General features: G+C 45.3%; 1 protein-coding gene across 6 annotated transcripts in view; it reads right to left on the bottom strand.

The window, feature by feature from the left end:
* Positions 1 to 15,841, bottom strand: part of LOC127581693 (polycomb protein SCMH1-like) — a 215,827-nt gene extending 199,986 nt beyond the window's left edge. For 2 of the 6 annotated variants that reach the window (XM_052036330.1, XM_052036323.1), the window contains exons 1-2: positions 15,505 to 15,714; positions 11,492 to 11,708 (exon numbers count right to left, since the gene is read on the bottom strand). The gene's annotated coding sequence lies outside the window, so the exon portion shown is untranslated. Of the gene's footprint in view, positions 1 to 11,491; positions 11,709 to 14,144; positions 14,260 to 15,504; positions 15,720 to 15,771 lie in introns of those variants that run through there. The other 4 variants (XR_007957991.1, XM_052036325.1, XM_052036326.1 and 1 more) reach the window with 4 other exon arrangements.
* Positions 15,842 to 16,777: the final 936 nt, after the last annotated feature.

Here is a 16,777-nt window from a genome sequence, read left to right as displayed (position 1 = left end):
AGGTAAATAATAATGAATGGAATTTAACAGAGTTGAAAGGAAAACAGTGGGAACCGAAGCTTAGGGATAATGGAGTCAAAGGATCAGCATAGGACTAAATGAGGATAATGGTCAAAGATGAAAAATAGTTTAATCATGTAAAAAGAAAGTCAACGGTCACACAGTGAGCAAAGACATACAAGGACAACATAAAGAGTCTCTGGAAACTGAAGCCACAATTCAACATGTCAGTGCAAGGAGGAAATTGTAGGTTTGTTAGTGGAACTTGACAACTCTGATGCCCTCCTGGCTTGCCTCCTGTGTCAAATACGATTCAAGGTGAGAGGGGGAAGTTTAAAGGAATGTATGGGGGGGGGGGGGGGAATGTTTTTTTTAAATACAAACACAGAGTGGTGGGTGCCTGGAACAAGCTGCCGGGGTGGTGATGGAAGCACATACAATCAAGGTAGGACATACCCAGTAAATGGTAGGGCACTGAGGAGTGCGGAGGAAGAAAGGGATCTGGGAGTTCAGATACATGATTCCCTGAAAGTAGAGTCACAGGTAGACAGGGTTGTAAAGAAGGCTTTTGGCATCCTGGCATTCATAAATCAAAGTATTGAGCATAGGAGTTGGGATGTTATGGTGAAGTTGTATAAGACATTGGTGAGGCCAAATTTGGAGTATCGCGTGCAGTTCTGGTCACCTAACTATAGGAAGGTGATCAGTAAGATTGAAAGAGTGCAGAGGAGATTTACTAGAATGTTGCCGGGTCTTCAGGGGTTGAGTTACAGGGAAAGATTGAACAGGTTAGGACTTTATTCTTTGGATCGGAGAAGAATGAGGGGAGATTTGATAGAGATTTACAAAATTATGAGGGGTATAGACAGTTAATGCGAATAGGCTCTTTCCACCTAGATTAAGAGAGAGAAGTACGAGAGGACATGGCTTTAGGGTGAAAGGGGATAGGTTTAGGGGGAACATTAGGGGGAACTTCTTCATTCAAAGAGTGGTGGGAGTATGGAACGGGCTGCCATCTGATGTAGTAAATGCAAGCTCACTCTTGAGTTTTAAGAATAAATTGGATAGGTACATGGACGGGAGTGGTCTGGAGGGTTATGGACCAGGTGCAGGTAAATGGGACTAGTGGGATAACGTTTCGGCACGGACTAGAAGGGCTGAATGGCCTGCTTTTCTGTGTTGTAGTGTTCTATGGTTCTAATAGTGGCGTTTTAGATAGTCACGCGAATATGCGGGGAATGGAGGGATATGGATCGTGTGCGGGCAGATGCGATTAGGTTAATTTGGCGTCGTGATCGGTGCAGACATTGTGGGCCTGTTTCTGAGTTGTACTGTTCTCTGTTCCAAGTTGTTCTATGTCTTTAAACCGAGGTCCTGCAAGACTGTTGTCCAATGAAGTGCAGAGCTTTATAAATGGAGGTTGCTGCTGCTCGTTTGAAGTTCCTAAAAGATGACAAGGTTGCTGACAGACTGGAAAATATTAAAGAAACTCCTCTCCAGGCAGACACAGAGATCTGTGGCACTGACCTCAAGCACAGAAGTCGAGTTTCCTGAGAGAGGAGACAGCAGTAATACTGAACTAAGTAGAAATGTCAGACAGAGTTGCTGATAGACCACAGATGTGTAAGGGCTGAAAACACAGGCTTGGATGCACTTCCCGTAAGGGGTCTCGATGACATATTTCATTTCAACCTCTCTCAGGAGGACAGGGATTCAACCAGGAGGCTTTTTAAGCAGAGCACAATTGAGGTTTCGAACAGGCACAGACAGTGAAGGTTGCAACAAATCCTGAAACTAGTTATGGAATGATTAGGAGCTTACACTGAGCTTAATTAACTCTGGCAATTCAATAGCATCACAAGGCAGTGAATGGGGCCAGGCAGCTCAACGTGTCCGGGATGAATCCTGTCCTTCCCATTCCCCATTACCCTGCTAATTACATTCCTTCAACTGCCCATCCAACCCCTTTCAGGAGCCCTGATTGACTGTTTCCTCTCTAACTATTTTGTGAATCAGTTATTAGTTGTCTTTCCCCTGCATAATGCAGTACTATGCATCTGGGATGCACAACTCAGGAGAAGAGTAGAATTTACTATGCTCTTCATAAAATGGACGGAAAGCACACCAAATACCCTGGTCATATGTAACAATACCCACCCAACCCTATCTTGCTCAGCCTCTTTCTCTCTCACTCACATAAATAGAGGCAGGAGATGGCATCTGCTTTTATATTTCCTCTTCACATTTGATGGCAAAAAGTAATACCAAGAAACGCGCACTCAGGGTACAGGTCCGTTAGAGCATCTTCCTCCTGGAACCATGCACTAATAACAGGGCCTTCAAATTTGATTAAATGGCCAGACATATACTGCATTCAACTCTATAACAATAATAGATGATTCTTTACACAATTGATCCTATCATTTGCTACGTAAAGAGTGAGTCACTAATGGTCAAAGGCCAGTATAAATCGTCAGATAGGACAGAGTCATTCAAGGCAATGCAATTTTTACCCTATTGTTACCAATGCACAAGTATGCAACAAGATAATTGAATGAGCATTGCAACTCTAGACCTCACGATCTACGTCATTATGGCCTTGCACCTTATTGTCTGCCTGCACTTTCTCTGTAACTATAATGCTTTATTCTGCATTCTGTTATTGTTTTCCCTTATACTACCTCAATGTACTGATGTGATGAAATGATCTGTATGGATGGCATGTACGACAAAGTTTTTCACTGTACCTCAGTACAGGTAACAGAATGCAGAGTACAATACAGAATACATAGAACAGAGGGACCTGGGAATACAGATCCCTAGTTCCTTCAAGGTGGCATCACAGTTAGATAGGGTCGTAAAGAGAGCTCTTGGCACTTTGGCCTTCATAAACCAGGGCATTGAGTACCGGAGTTGGGATGTTATGTTGAAGTTGTAACAAGGTGTTGGTGAGGCCGACTTTAGAGTATTGTGTGCAGTTCTGGTCACCTACCTACAGGAAAGTTATCAATAAGTTTGAAGAAGTGCAGAGAAAATTTACACGGATGTTGCCGGGACTTGAGGACCTGAGTTATAGGGACAGGTTGACTAGATTAGGACTTTATTCCCTGGAGCGCTGGAGAATGAGGGGAGGTATACCAAATTATGAGGGGTAAAGATAGGGTGAATGCATGCAGGCTCCGCTCCACCCCCCTCCCCAAAGTTTGGGGGAGACTAGAACTAGAGGTCATAGGTTAAGAGTGAAATATACAAGGGGAAATCTGAGGGGAACTTCTTCCCTCAGAGGGTGGTGCGAGTGTGGAACGAGCTGCCAGCGGAAGTGGTGGATGCGGGTTCAATTGTAACATTTAAGAGGTTTGGATGGGTACATGGATGGGAGGGGTTTGGAGGGATATGGTCCGGGTGCAGGTAGATGGGACTAGGCAGATTTGGTCAGCATGGACTAGATGGGCCAAAGGGCCTGTTTCTGTGCTGTACTGCTCTGACTATGTGACAATAATAAACCAATTGACCAAACTCCAACACAGACTGAAATGCATCACTCAACACTTCCCTCAAAACCCAAATAAAAACAGCAACTGGAATTATACTGAGGGATAAAAAAATGTTCAATATATTGTTCCTCTCTCTTCAATATTAGCAAGCCTTAAACCCATTAAAATTAACAAGACTAATGCCCTTTTTGGAATAACATGGGCAGAATTTCAAAAGAACTCACTGACCATTGACTCACAAATACAACTTCAAGATCATTTCTCTTCTTTTAAGAGAGGCATTACTATAGATCAAACACAGCCTGCGATACACACTGCCATCACCTGTGACGTTCACCCTAGGTGGCCAAAAACAGGACCAAAGAAAAACAAAGATCAAATGGAAAAGAGCAGTCAAAGACACAAGCTACAAGGTTGGAAAAATTTCAATCCAATAGGAAAGTAATTTCAGGGACTGGATGGTCAACATGCAATTAATATGGAATTATGTCCTCTAATTCACTTGATGAAATGACAAACTATGAGAACAAACCAAGTAATCCTTTAGTTCCACACAGTATTTATTACCAATTCTACAATAGCTAATGAACTGGAAATGGGTCTACTTAAACCGTAAAAAGTAAATGAACAGAAACTAACTCAACTGCTGCCAGTAAAACCAGGGCAATCTCTCCAGAAAAAGTTGGAGAACATTAACATAAAAATCTGTAATAACTCAGTTACTTAAAGTAGTATGGTCACAAACCTTGATTGATGGGGTAAATTTCCCACTTTGAATGCTACAGCATTGTCACTAAATGCAGCTTTTAACAGATCATCTCCCTCATTCCTCAATGATTTGGATTTTGTTTTAAATAAAGTGGACAAAATTGTGAACAGCAACAGTTACTGCACACAATCCTGACCTCCGATGCTTGCACATTCTCCTTGTGACCACATGGACTTCCCAAGCATGCTCTGGTTTCCCCTCACACCACAAAGACCTGCGGGTTGGTAAGTTAATTGGCCTCCGTAAGTTCCCCCTAGTGTGTTGGTGTGTGGCAGAATCTGGGGGAGAGTTGAGGGGAATGTGGGGGAAGTGGAGCCCGATTAGTAAAAATGGGAGCTGGATGGCTGGCACGGACTCGGTAGCCAAAGGACCTGTTTTTATGGTTTATGAGTCAATGACAACATGATCAATTGAGGAGGGCACTTATAACAGCGATATAAAATTAATGGAGACAGGAGACTGTAGATGCCGGAATCTGGAGCAACAAACAATCTGCTGGAAAAACTCAGCGGGATGAGCAACATCTGTTGGGGGGAGGGGAAGGAATTGTCGATGTTTGGGTCAAAACCCTGGGACATAGTCCTGATGCAGATTTCAACCCGAAATGTCAGCAATTCCACCACCACCCCCCCCTCCCCCACCCCCAGATGCTGCTCTCCCCACTGAGTTCTTCCAGCAGATTGTTTGTTGCATAAAATTAATGATTCTGGTATTATCACCATTTCACAGCCTACAGTCTTGTAGAATAGTCACAACCAGCTGGTGAAGTCAGCAGGCTGGGAATTAGTACTAAAATACTAGTTGTTACAAAGGGTCTTCGACATGAAACATTAGCTCCGTTTCTCTTCCCACAGATGAGTCCTGACCTGCTGAGTATTTCCAAAATTTCCTGTTCTTATTTCAGATTTTGCAAGTTTTTTTTTCTTTGTTTTTCCACTTACTGGGGAATTAGTTCTCTGGCTCTCCTGTTGCAGAATACGTCATTAGTGGATATTTGGGAAAGGGAATGATTTGAAATGATCCAACCAATATGTTTGTTGATACTTCAGCCTTTGCAATCTCAGATGCCAAGAACAGCTGGTCATTAAGTAAAGCATTACAAATCCAGAGGCAGTGGCAAGACGAGGTATCCTCTACATTGCAAATTATCAGCTTCTTTCCTTTATGATCTAAAGTGACAGATTTTCAGGGAGATAGGACAGCAAGCAAATGTTGTGTAGCACTTCCATTGGGTTTTTCACCTAGTATTTTGTGGTTCACTATCAGAGATACTAGCTTTTTGTGTTATTCCAGATTTAATTGTGCAAATTTAAATTCCACATTTGTTGAACTTGTGTCCTTATCAATAGACCAGGTGCCTGGATTTAACCACTATGTTACTGCACGCCTTTATAGACCAGGCACACTGCAATTCTCTTGCCAGCAATGCCATCATTTATAAAAAGGAACTTATAATGGAAACAGCTGACAAAACAAAAGCTTTGATGTGCCCACTATTACTCATGTACAAATAAAATCATGGACAGCCATAACTGGGTTGAAGGTAGTGAATTTATGGAATCCTCTACCCAAGAGGGCCAAAGAGACTCAGTCACTAAATACATTCGAGGTAGAGATCGATGGACTTTTAGACAGAGGGAATCAAGGGATATGATTTAATGCAGAAAAAAGTTATGCTGTGGTAAATGAACGGATACAATCTCATTGAATTGCGGAGCAAGCAGGCCACATGGCTTACCCCACTTCTATTTCTAATGCTCACATCATTACAAGTTGCGATGGACTGCTACAAATTGCTTAATGCTGCATCACTTTGCTGACAGCCTTGACATAAAAGGCACTGTGATAAGCATAGTTTAGCATTTAGCATTGCAAAGTTTTAAGGCAGGCAAAGGCGGCTCACCTTGAAGGTAAGACAGCTATCGGATGATCCAGACATGTAGGCCTGAAAGAGAACTACTAGTTGGGGGGGGGGGGGGGGGGGGGGGGGGGGGGGGGAGGGCGGCACAGGGGAGGTGGGAGTGAGATTCTGCAAAATCTTCCTGATCTAATCTTGTTTTCCTGCATCTAACATGATTCTTAGTTCAAAATTCTAGCAAAAACCTCAAGGGGCCAAATATCCTCCATTTGGTTATGTTAACTTCTAGTGATAAGGCACCATATTTCAGATCCCACCGCGACAGATGGAGAATTTAGATTCAGATTGATTACACTAAGATGGGAATAAAAATTGCAGGTATTAATATCAAAGACCGTAAAGTTATGGATGGATGTACAACAACTCATTTAGTTCATCTGTCAGGCTTCCATGTGAATCCTGATCCAGTTCAACAATGAATAAGTCTTAACTCACTTCCCTTTGACAACCCAGTCAGGGGACAACCAGGGATTCGCAATGAATGTTGGTCTTGTCAATGACACCTAAATCCTGCAAATGAATTAAGAAAAACAGTCCACTTGCCCCTTATCCCTGGTTTTGTGCTCTCCAAATAGTCACAGCATACTTCTGTCTGTCCATCCATCTTGGACTTTCATCAGCTGGGAACTCAGTAACCTGGGGACATCTCTCTGCACAGAGATTGTATGCTCTGTACGCCTAGTCTCCTTTGCATTGCCAGCTCCACTCCTTGCCTTAAAAACCTCCATCCAGCCATATGTATGGTGTTCAGAGAGTGAAGCACACTGGGACATTCTCTTTGTTAAAGGTGCAATATGATTGCAAGGTGATTGAGATTAATCGACACATTAGAGGTGAGAATATCAGAAAGACCGGAGCCACTTCTAAAGTGCAGGCACTAAATTATAATTCTGAGCCCAATACCCATTAACAGATAGATGGACCTTCTTTTCTATCTACTTCTGCATGATTCTGACATCTGAAGACTGAACTACTTTCCTACCTCAGAGTCATGGAGTTATACAGCACAGAAACAGGCCTTTCAGCTGACCAAGATGTCCCATCCAAGCTATCCCATTTGCCTGCATTTGGACAATAACCTTCTAAACCTTTCCAAACCATGAATCTGTCCATCTGGCTTTCAGAAGTTATTGTAGCTGCCTCAATCACTTCCTCTGACAGCTCATTCCACACAGACCCTTTGTATAAAAAAAAGTTGCCCCTCGAGTTCCTATTAAATCTTTCCCTTCTCACCTTAAACTTATGTCCTCTAGTTCTTGATTCCCCAACCCTGGGAAAAAGACTAAGTGCATTCACCCTATCTGTGCACATTAAACAAGCATTACACAGATGCATTTATTTCCATCTAACTTTCTTAACACATAAAAATTAAAATTTAAAAAATCTGCTAATTGCTTCACTAGAAGGTTTGTTTGTGAAAAAAAAAGTTTACTTCCAGCCAGCTTTGGTGATTTGGCAGCTTCCTTAGACTTTTATATGTGCAGAATATCTGCCTTGTTACAAAGTTATAGGTCCGGGAATTGCAGTCAACAAGGTGATGACACTGGCACGGGGACACAAGTAAACAGGAGCAATGTGCCATCAGGTCCTTGAAGCCTACCCCACCATTTAATTTGATCATGGCTGATCTATGCTGGCCTCAGCTCCTCTTCTCTGATATTTCTCTGTAACCCTCTATTCCTCAAATCAAATATTTATCCACCTCCGCTTTAAATACTTCCAATGACCCAGCTTCCACCACCCACCATGACGGAGAATTCCAGAGATTCACCAGAATCAGGTTTATCATCACTCATGTATGTCGTGAAATTTGCTGCGAGACAAAATTTCTACGTGCTACTGCCCTCCAAGAACGATTGACCTTTATGGCCAGGACTTCCTCCTGCTGGCCTTGTTGTCAGTCATTCAGTGCCTCTTCAATGACTGCACTGTTCACAGCCATTCAAAGGAATTCCAGGTACCCAGCAGCTGCCAGATCACCAAGACGACTGAGCAGCCAATCGCATGAAAGAATTCTTGTGCTATCATGAAAAAGCAACAAGATGCTGGAGAAACTCAGCAGGTCAGGCAGCATCCGTAGAGAAAAGCAGACAGTCAATGTTTTGGGTCAGGACCCTTCTCCTTCCTGAAGGGCCCTGACCTGAAACGTTGACCGTCTGATTTTCTCCATGGATGCTGCCTGACCTGCTGAGTTCCTCCAGCATCTTGTTGTTTATTTTTCCCAATCGGGATTCCAGCATCTGCAGTACTTTATTTCCCTTGCACCCTCATAGCTGGATGCAAATTTTAATTAGTTTTTGAACTTCATGACAATACGATCAAGTTGGAAGGTGAAATATCACAAATGTTTTAAAAAACTAAGTTAAATATATCTTTTAAGATATTCCTACAAAGAAATTGCAGTACTTTTTTAGGTCAAGTGTTGGGTGAGTAATAATTACAGTTTACTAGGCCACTTTAGAACTCAGTTAAACCTACTGTAGTAAAGCAGAAGATATTCGGGGTATTTTATGAGGAGCTAGTTTCTAAGCAGCTTGAATCCACATCAATTTAAGTGGCTTCTTTTTATTGTGTGGGGAATGGTTGTAAACAGTACAACCTTTGAAGAAGCACTGAATCACTGAAGCACATCCAAGATTTCCACTTTAAATTACACGTGAGGAATCTTATACTTGTCAATTTCATGGTGCAATGTTAGCAAAACAGACTTAGTTTTGCCATTTATTACTGTGAAATACGAATCAAGAAACCCAAGACATGACAGCACTCACTGTTCAACAGGAGCTACTTCATTTTTCTGCAAGTGTATCAGGAACACGTCCTTGCAATAAGTATTAAATATACTTCATTTTGTGTAACTTGTTTAGAGGGGACAATTTTTGTAGTAAGAAAATGCATAGAATATTCAGTGCATAACCATTGGAGGTGGTGTCAGTTACAGGGCTGTTAAAGACCTTCTGTTAAAGAACCTGATGTGATGAACAATTGATGGATATCTGGAGGCCATGAGCCATTAACTTCAGAGACTTTTGAATGTAAACTTCCTTTGCCAACATTATACAATGATTGTAAAGTGCTGTTGGGACACTGAAGTGTGTAGAGGACGATTTGGAAATAAACTAGGAGGTTTTGGAGATTCCAATGCTCAATCTCGAAAAGTTACAACTTACACATAATTTTTAATTGTAATACTGCTTTACTATGCAATGTATTAGTTATGACTTTAAGGGTTAGTGGAAACAATTAAGTTAAAATATCCAACTGAATTAACATTCTCTGCATTATGAATCAATTCTAATCTATACCAATAATAAAAATCCAGACACGGCAAATACAGTGAATTGCAGGGTCCCTCCTCCAGCCTTCTGATAAAATAATGGTTGCACCTCACTGGAAGCATAAATTGATCAACAATATGATTTAAGATTACAGAGGAGATGTCAGGGGTAAGTTTTTTTTTACTCAGAGAGTGGTGAGTGTGTGGAACGGGCTGCCGGCAACGGTGGTGGAGGCGGATACGATAGGGTCTTTTAAAAGACTGTTAGATAGGTACATGGAGCTTAGAAAAATAGAGGGCTATGGGTAAGCCTACTAATTTCTAAGGTAGGGACACGTTCGGCACAGCTTTGTGGGCCGAAGGGCCTGTATTGTGCTGCAGGTTTTCTATGTTTCTAATATGTCTGGGACCTTGTGAATGGCACATGCAAAAACCTTCACATTGATTAATGCAAGAGAGAAAATTTAACGGAATGAATGCAGCAGGAGCTGCAGTTCATGTAGGTACAAACTCAGCAGGGTGCAAATGTGGCTGGAAGGAAAAAGATGGAAGTGCAATAGCGTCTGGAGGAAGAGGAACAAATAGCAATGGTGTAGCAGAGTTAGAAACGGGAGGCCTTGGTGACAGACAATACATAAACACAGCTCTGGGTCAAAGAGAACAGCAGTGTGCTCATCTTCTGAATCATAAGGATTGGGGGAGGGATAGATATGGAAAAGCTCCAGAATTTTTGGCATCTGGCCAACAAATAAATCCCACCACTTTTCTTACACCAGTGGTCAGCTCCAACCTGAATTCTAAATGAAACACAGACACAGCAAACAAGAACTAGACACCTCCAAAGTAAAACATCTAACTTCCAGATACTTAAATGTAAACTTCCTTTGCCAACATTATATAATAATTGTAAAGTGCTGTTGGACACTACAGGGTGTAGAAAAAGATCTAAAACCAAAATAGGACGTATTAGAGATTCCAACGCTATCTCAATGTTACGGCTTACACATAATTCTTAATGATAATACTGTTTTACTGTGCAATATATCAGTTGACTTCAAGATCCATCATGGGTACAGCCTCCCCACCACAGACAGCATCTATAGGGGTGCTGCCTCAAGGCAGCGGCATCCATCATCAAGGATCCCCGCCATCCAGGCCGTGCCCTCTTCTTGCTGCTACCGTCGGGCAGGAGGTACAGAAGCCTGAAGTCCCACACCACCAGGTTCAGAAACAGCTACTTTTTTTCCCCCACAACCATCAGCTTCTTGAACTGACCTGCATTACCCTAACCCTACCTCAGCTACAGAACACTATGCACCACCTCTTGCACTGCCATGGTATTTGTCTCTCTTTTTTTTGCACTCTCTTGTTATTTTGCAGTCTCTCCCGCTATTGTATAAATTCTACATAAATTATATCCTGTGTTATCTGAACCTACATGTCTGTGATGCCGCTGCAAGGGAATATTTCATTGTACCTGTACCTCACTGTACTTGTGCACATGACAATAAACTCAACTTGAAGGTTGATGGAAGCAATTAAGTTTAACTATCCATTCATTATTTGTGCAGAAACACCAAGTGCTTTTATAATTTTGCTTCAAAATAACTCTGATAGTAAGACATCACATCAAAAATAATTGGAATGGGGCAGGCTGTCAAACCAGCATTCCACACCCCAAATGTTCATCATGGAATTAGAGGATACTCACTCGACCTACTGATAGGGATTACCAAACTTTTGGGAAATCAGTAACAAATTTAAAAGGCATTCACAGGAAGGGTTAGAGACCAACCAAACGTGCCCTTGTGAAGTGGATTTGGCATCTGTAAGATTGGAATTAAATAGTATATTGGTTTATTATTGTCATAAGTACCGAGGTACAGTGAAAAAATATTTTGCATGCCATCCATACAGATCATTTCATCACATCAGTGCATTGAGGTAATACAAACAGCATCAGACATACAGCTCATTCTCTTTACAGCCTCAAAGTTCCTGAGCTTTACAAAAATCGTCAACTCATGCCATACCTTGGAAAGGTCTGTGCTTATGTGAAGGCCAAGCTGCTTGTGGTTTACTGTGACTCTGCATTCATTTAGAGTTCTGTCTTCAACATGGCAGCACTGAGAGCTGCAAAATCCTCTTTCCCATTCATTCAGTTGCTAGTAATCCTCAAGTTCAAATCCAATAGGCGATCTCGGTGCATCGGATGCCTTGGAACAAGGAGTTCTTGGGAGAATAAGTTATCTGTAAGTTGAAAAAAAAGGATTTTAAAGGCAGCAAAAGTTCAGATAAACATTTGTAAACCCAGAAAAAGATCATATTGCACCTTTTCCTGAAGATCTCACAGTAGGATAATGAACAATTATCTCACTCTATCACATCCTAAGCCCCTCCTATTGCACATGTGCACACACACACACACACACTCCCCATTTCAAACCTGCTTCCACTGTTACGACAAGCAAGACGTTCCCTACCCTCAGCATTTCCTATTTTTCCAAGAAGGGCAGCCAAATATTGAACAGATTCCTGCACTTGTCAGTCTTTCCAGCCTGTCCTCCACCTTCCTTATCCAAATAGTCCAGCCTCGATTGGGGAAAAGACCACATGGGACTTGGTAGGTCTCATCTGCAGACTGGTGCCAATCTGAGCACATTTAAAATCTAGAACATAGAACAGTACAGCACAGAACAGGCCCTTTGGCCCACAACGTCATGCTGACGTAGCTATTCCGTCCTACCTACAGAATGCCCATATCTCTCTATTCTCCTCTCATTTATGTGCTCATCCAAATCCCTCCTAAAAGCCCCCATTGAATTTGCCTCCACCACCCTATCGGGCAACACATTCCAGGCACACACCACTCTGAGTAAAACAAAATGTACCCCTCACATCTGTTCTGAACCTACCCCCTCTCACCTTAAATGCATGCCCTCTGGTATTGGATCTCTCAATAATGGGAAAAAGATATTGCTTGTCCACCTTTTCTATGCCCCTCATAATTTTATAAACTTCCAACAGATCACCCCTCAGCCTCCGCCGCTCCAGAGAAAAGAGCTTTAAGTTTGTCCAGCCTCTCTTGGTAGCACATGCCCTCTAATTCAGGCAGCATCCTGGTAAACCTCCTCTGCACCCTCTCTAAAGCCTCGACATCCTTCCTATAGTGAGGTGACCAGAATTGCACGCAATACTCTAAATGCGGCCTAACCAGAGTTCTATAAAGATGCATCATAACTTCTTAAGTCCTATACTCAATACCCCGATTAATAAGTGCAAGCATTCCATAAGCCTTTTTAACCAACTTATCTACCTGTGTAGCCATTTTCAATGACTTTCATGGACTTGCACCCCAAGGTCTCTCTGCTCTTTAACACTGTTAAGGGTCTCACCCTTAAGAGTGTACTGCCTCTTGACATTAGTCCTACTAAGGTGCAACACCTCATATTTACCCTGGTTAAACTCCATCTGCCATTTCTCTGCCCACATCTGCAGCTGATCTATATTACTTAGATCTATGAAAGTGTTAAGGTGGGAAGCAAACAGCCATAATGCAGCAAGAAATGAATTTGTTGCACCGTGCATTTGAGGAGACTGACTGTGCAACTTCTACCAGGAGCTGCTTATTTGAAGTGATCTTAAACATCCTGCCTCAGTTCAGTGAACTCTGCAGCTCCACCCAGTGTGGTTGAGACTGTGTTGCCAGGGACATAACAAATGCAACCCCAGCACAGAAGCCTGGTGTCAACCACTAAACATTCCTAGTGACCATATCCCGGGGTCGGCTCACCACTTCAGTAAACAAAACCTGAAGCACCAGCTCTGGTGCTCCCTCGAAAGACGCTGCCTGACCTGTTGAACACTTGCAACATTTTCTGTTCGGGTAAACCATGTCTGGCCTGAGCAGTGGCACTGCTGTCCACCAATACTGCTGGGGAGTGTGAGAGAATCCAGCCTGAGCCAGTACTAACTCAACCACAGTGATGGAATGCCGACTGATCACCCCTGCTCACCATGTCTTGCAACACATACAAAGGGTAAATAAGTAAGTCTACACCAGTGCAAACCCCTTCAGCATAAAATACTACACCAGTAACTGGAACACAAACTTTGGCTTCACACTACATTGACAGACAGCAGCGTGACATGACAGGAAAGACGTTGACAGTGCAGGATCTGTTCAATAATTGACTTCAGCAGGCGCCAGGTCTCCGCTTCGCATTTCACCCATGGGAAGAGTCTCAGATCGAGAAACCGTCTCTGCCTCTGAACTGCTAAATCTAAAGTAGTAATGAGGCTGGCCCTCCACAGATGCAAACTTTGGGTGCAGTGGGAAGCGAAGTACATAGAATGCAGCAAAAACGATCTGCAGCAGAGCACATTTTTGATGCATCTGTTATGAACAGTGGGGCCTTTGATTAACCCAGGATATCCGCTCCTGGATCAGAAGGGTTAAACAGTGCACTCATCCAGACCACAACAGTGAAGGGTCCGGGTGACTCCTGCAGATGAGTTTCTTCAAGACAAAACTTTCACTGCCCAACTCTTACACACAATGCAGCAACGAGCCATCACATCTGACTGCTAACTGCTTTGAAGCTCCTCAAACTACTGAGGTCATGCCAGCACAGAAGTGAGGCAGGGGTTCAGGACAAGGCGTGACAATGAACAGCCATGAATTACCAAGTCCTGTCCAAGGTTCCCGAGTACTCCTGTGGGTCTCCCAGCTGCCGTCCCCATCCAGAGTTGGTCCCTGAACCTCTCCCCAAGCTGCAAGACCTGAAACAGGATCTACACTGCCCATCTCTCCCCCACTGCTTTCCAACCCGACTTTGCTGTAACTCTTCGATTATAGATCATAGGGAGAGGAGAAATTAATTGCTCATTTCTGCAGACACATCAAGGGTCAGCTGCCCTTGCAAATCATGACCTCCCTTGTGGTGGAGGGACAGAACAGACACACACAATGCAAACATTGTGGTCCCACCCTTCCCCCCTCCATCCCTCCCCTCCCTCCCTCTCCTTCCCCACTCCCCACTTCCCTCCTGCTCTCCAACCCCCTCTCCTTGCTCCCCCTTCACTCCGCTCCTTCCCACCCAGACCCCACGCCCCATCCTCCCCTTCCCCTCCCTCCCACCCTTCCCCCACCCCCTCCCCACCCTACCACCGTCCCCCACCCCCTCCCCACCCTACCACCTTCCCCCCACCTCCCACCACCACCTTCCCCCCACCCTACCCCCTTACCCCACCACCTTCCCCCCACCTCCCACCCTACCCCCCTCTACCCCCCTCCCCCACCACCCTTCCCCCTCTCTACCCCCTCCCCACCACCTTCCTCCCTCCCCCACCCTACCCCCCCACCCCCTCCCCCACCACCCTTCCCCCTCTCTACCCCCCTCCCCACCACCTTCCCCCCTCCTCCCACCCTACCCCCTTCCTCCCTCCTCCCACCCTACCCCCCTCCCCCACCACCCTCCCCCCTCTCTACCCCCTCCCCACCACCTTCCCCCTCCTCCCACCCTACCCCCTCTACCCCCCTCCCCCCACCCCCCTCTCTACCCCGTCACCCACCACCCCCCTCTCTACCCCGTCACCCACCACCTTCCCCCCACCTCCCACCTCTCTACCCCCTCCCCACCACCTTCCTCCCTCCCCCCACCACCCTTCCCCCTCTCTACCCCCCCTACCCCCCTCCCTTCCCCACCACCTTCCCCCCTCCCGGCGCGATGACTGACGCCCGGTACGTTAATCCCACCGCCGGGAAGCGGGGCGAGGGGGACGGGCAGGGAGCCAGCGGCACACAATGAAAGGCGAAAACATCAACAACGAAGCGGCTCGGCTGTGACTCGGGCTCGGCAGCCCCGGGCGGCCGCGGCGCGCTGGATACAAAGGGGGTGCATGCACCCTACTCAACAACATCCCGCACCCCCCTCCCACGCCTCCCAATGCTTTTGTCTCGCACCCTCCCCCGCTGATTGCAGCCAGAGGGTCCCGGCTGGGACGCCCAGGCTCCCGGGCTCCGCTGGCTGCCTCCCCCACTTACCCTCCCCGGGAGAGGGGCTGGTGCGGACTCCTGTCCCCTCACGGCGTGGCTCAGGGCTCAGATCTCAGTCCGTCTCCGCCATGTTTGGGGACTGCGCAGTGAAGGAGGGAGGGAGAGAGAGAGAGAGAGACCCCCCCCCATTGAATGTGACTCCCGAAGTACAAAGGCTGACAGTGCACGACCCCTACTGATGAAAGCCGGCAAGAGCCCGGGCGGCGGAAACCAGCGAGTGGGGGTCAGTTCCTCCGCACACCCTCCGGCTCTCACCTCCAGCTCCTGCCCCTGCCCCGCAGCCGGTCCATCATCCCGTCCTGCCGCCTGCTACACGTCGGTATCACCGTCCAAAGTCCCTTAATTCCCAGCCTTAAAAGTTTTGGGGCAAAGCACGTAGAAGAGAAACTTTTATATATATATGTGTGTGTATTAAACGCAGTGGATGGTTCTGACCTGGAAGTCGCTGCTTATAGGAGAGGTTGAACCAGCGTTAAAACTGGGCTGGGAAATAGTTTACTGTGGGGAGAAGAAGTGACTGAATTAGACGTTGTATTTGTGTTTTTGCACCAATGCCTTGTTCTGCAGACTTTTTCTTCCTGTATGGTTTATGTTCCGTGTGTTGTCTGAACCTACGTGTCTGTGATGCTGCTGCAAGCAAGTTTTTCACTGTACCTGTACCTCACTGTACTTGTGCACATGACAATAAACTCGACTTGACTTGAAGGCATTACTCTGAAATACAAGGAGTGGGAGGCGGCCAATCGGCCCCTCGAGCGTGCCTTGCCGAATGCAATCTTGATCTCAACACCAGTTTCTCCCTCCCTCGATTTAGTTCTCCCTCCTCCAGCACTGTTTGTGTATTGCTCCAGATTCCAGCTTCTGCAGGATTTCTTGTGCCTTAGTTTAAACATCTTTCAGTCTCCGCCTCCACAGCTCCCTTGAAGATTAGGGTATCTTTATTAGTCATATGTACATTGAAACACACAGTGAAATGCATCTTTTGCGTAGAGTGCTCTGGGGCAGCCCGCAAGTGTCGCCACGTTTCCGGCGCCAACGTAGCATGCCCACAACATCCTAACCCGTACGTCTTTGGAGTGTGGGAGGAAACTGGAGCACCCGGAGCAATCCCATGCAGACATGGGGAGAACGTACAAACTCCTTACAGACAGTGGCCGGAATTGAACCCGGGTCGCTGGCACTGTAATAGCGTTATGCTAACCGCTATGCTACCGTGCTCTTGGGCAAAAAGTTCAACCTTCCAACTCACAACCTTCCGAGA

Source organism: Pristis pectinata, chromosome 22, assembly GCF_009764475.1.
Source record: "Pristis pectinata isolate sPriPec2 chromosome 22, sPriPec2.1.pri, whole genome shotgun sequence".
Lineage (NCBI taxonomy): Eukaryota > Metazoa > Chordata > Chondrichthyes > Rhinopristiformes > Pristidae > Pristis > Pristis pectinata.
The sequence above is the reverse complement of the archived record's forward strand: the minus strand, read 5'-3'. Positions and strand labels throughout refer to the sequence as shown.